Below are 3562 nucleotides of genomic sequence, written 5' to 3' on the forward strand. Positions count from 1 at the left end.
ATATAAATTGAACTGACCGGTAAATACAATGTGGTTTTTTTTGTTTTGTTTTTATTTTAGCTGAGGCATCCTTGCCACCTGTTGGCAGCTCAGCTGCAGCTCAGCTTGGGCTGGGACTCGAACCGCTGTTGCTCAGAGCTCACACTCTTGAGCGAGCTCTTAACCAACTGAGCCACTCGGCCGGCCCTCAATGTGTTCTTATTTTTAATCAACAATTCATTAACAAGGGCATCAATTTTTAAGTACCAACTTTTTGAAAACTATAAATTAAGAGTTTGTAAACATGGTGCCAAGTTAAAATATCAATTAAAGCCTGTATAATTAGAGTTGAATCACACCTCGAATACTTTTTTTTAATGTAGAGGCTGTCATTTGCTTTCATTTCAATAAACATGTTTTATTAATTATCTATATTAATTGAACATAACATACCACAGATTAAAATATTCAGTCTAACTAAAATCGAAATATTTTCCTATTTTCATAATTGTTACAGGTCTACATACTTTTTTGTAATACTGTACACTTTCTATCTTATGTATGGTAAAGTACTCTCTCTCCTGCATACATTCCATTGTTATTCAGTCTTCAGAAAAAAAATTATGACAGAAACATTTTCAACAACTTTTTTTAAGTATGGATAAGTTATGTGAATGAAGTCTTTAACATAAATTATATGTATACAAGTTTTCTTCTCACATTTTATTTATGGATTGAAGTTTCTTTCAGTTTATCCTCTGGCATAGAGTTGTAAAACAAAACAAAACAAAAACAAAAACAAAACAAACTGTCTAATAGTCACATAAATTCACGATTGAGTTTTACTACAATATTTGGGTAGATGCTATATATGTATACTCAATAATTTAATTTGTCTATCTTTTACCAGTTATATATGAAACAACTCTGTATCTATGGTGATTTATATAGCCCCTAAATTTCTCTATAAACATTAATTGAGCTCCTACTCTTGACAGACTCTTCTAGGCATGTAACGATGAATAAAATGGACTTAACTTCCATCATCCTAAAATTTACATTTGATTAGGGGGAGATATGGTGAGTAAAATAAATAAATATAATATGAGTTAGTAATTAGTGTCATAAAAATTTAAGTCAGGGAAAAAGAGAAGGAATGGTGGGTAGAATTGGCAATGTATGTACTTAAAGGCTTAAGCATGGTGGAGATTAAGTCAATTTTGCTTATCAATATATCCCTAGAGGGAGTATTATAAATATTATATATCTAGTTTTACAGATGAGGCAGCAAAGACCTTTTAGTGGTCAGGTGCCTTAACCAAAATCATGAATGCTATCATGCAAAGACAAAAAGGCCAGACCACAAAATAGGAGGGGGAAAAAATATTTGTACCTCTTCCACCAATTTTCCCTTTCTTACCTGACTGCAAGTGGAAGCAAGAAAAAAAGGAAGAGAAGGATAAAAGAAAGTGAAAGAAAAGTCAAAGTGCCCTTTCTCACAAGAGGCCTTTGAACCGAGGGTCAGTCTTGAGTTGTGGAGAAGAAAGGTGCTTTGAATGGAATTAGAGATTGAAGTTCTGATTTAGACTGGATTGAACCTTTGTATAACTGACAGTGAGTCATAATGACTAAAAAAAGAATTAGAAGTGACTTGGAAATTATGAGATTTGCATAATGTGTTACCAGGGGGAAAGGAAGGTTGATCAAAAAGGAATGCTTAAGAAGAATAGTTGGTGAAAAACAAAGGAGCTTCCAGAAAACATCATCAAATTTAGTCCACTCAGTGAACCAGCTAACCTTGTAAATTGTGGGATGGAACAGCAGGGACTGGGGACCAGGCCCCCCATATTACTGTCAAGTTTTCCACATATTACAGCACATCAGGTCCCTAATATGCTTAGAAATCTCCCTACATTAGAATTTAGTCTCTTGTGTCTTTTATTTCCAGTTAATATGCCTTTATAATACTTTATACAATGCATTGGTTTTAGTAGTCATCCATCAGTCCCCTTCCTCCCTTACAAAATCAGATTATCTTTAGACTTTCTTAGCGGGTATTTTTCAATTTATTCTTTTTAATTTCTCATTTGCCTAACTTGCAACACTTTGTTCTTGCTTAGAACATTTTTCCACTTTTTTTTTCATGTATTAGATGAGTCAGAAGATCATAAATTAAAAGACATACTTCCAGGAGTAAATTCCAGGTACTTTTGATAGCTTAGAGACAATAGTTGTGTGGTCTTTAGAGTTTATGATTCGAATCAAAGGAGAGGAGATAATTACCTTGTCTAAATGGTTTCTTGAAAAATTCAAGGTGCCTTGAATGTCAACCAAAAAAGAAACTTTCAATTTTAATAGCTCAAACCTGCTTATAGGGAATGAAGAATGGTAATGGGAAAGGAAAAACCTGTGTTCAGTCATTAAATGACCTAGACACATTTAAAAGATAATTAAATAAAAACATCTCCTAAACATGAGACAAACTGAAACACTAAATATTAGTAAAGCTGTTATATAAAACTGTCTTTGGAAGAGTGAAAGCTATTTGTCCTGTACTACTTGGAAATTGCTAGTAAACATTTTTCCATTATGCATTTCATGCTTTAAATCATATTTAATCAAATATTCAAGGTATATAAACTGAATTTTATCAAGTTTAAGGCTGGGAGTCTCTCTCTACTCTAGTTAAACTTCATAAAAATATATGTATTTATCAAAAACGTTTTGAGCCTACTATATATGTGTCATTACAGGAAAATAAAGGTCTTAACTTTTGCCCTCTTATAAAATAACTAGTTCAGTAACAGAGGCACAGATTATCAAATCTATTGGGATCTCGGATCTCATTTAGGTCACTCCTTTCATGCTTGAAGACAGTTGTCCAAGGTTTCTCATCTAATCAGTTACAGAATTTGAATCAGTGACCACTTTTTCGGGCTCCTATCCAATACATCCACTCTCTCTGAACAGCATTTGTCATTTGTATCCTGGCTACAAAAAACATCCACATTCTTCCCCCCTCTCTTCCTCCCCTTTCCATTCCCCCCAACCCCCACAACAAAGTAAAAGATAAATTTTGGAGCAAAATTTTATTTTTTACTTTCAAAATCCAAAATGATGAGTTATTTTGTGAAGTGCCTTTCCTCCTCCATTTTTTGTCTCCTTATTTCTTCTAGTTTAATCCCCTAATTAGTCACACATTCAAGCATCTTTGGATAGTATACTGTGGCCTGGGAGCTAGGGGTCAATTTTAGGAGAAACAGGACAATCTGTAGGAAAATGGCAAACCACTTACTACAAAAGAAGGGACAAGGAATTTGGTGGACAGCTGATAGTCTGTAACAATTACATAATTATCTTTGGACAATAAGGTTTACTAGTGATGTGTTTTTTTCTCTTTTTTCTTACATTCCTATTGATGTTGCTTTCAGTCATGTACTTTAATTTTGGTGTTGTACAAGAGTTGCATCATGGGAGCTGAGAGAAGAGGGTAATTTAAGAAAGAGTAAAAAGTGTTAGATACTACTGAGAAATCAATGAAATGAGCACTAAAATTGTCCCCTAGATTTGGCCAAATGGAGGA

Source organism: Hipposideros armiger, unplaced genomic scaffold, assembly GCF_001890085.2.
Source record: "Hipposideros armiger isolate ML-2016 unplaced genomic scaffold, ASM189008v1 scaffold_305, whole genome shotgun sequence".
Taxonomy (NCBI): domain Eukaryota; kingdom Metazoa; phylum Chordata; class Mammalia; order Chiroptera; family Hipposideridae; genus Hipposideros; species Hipposideros armiger.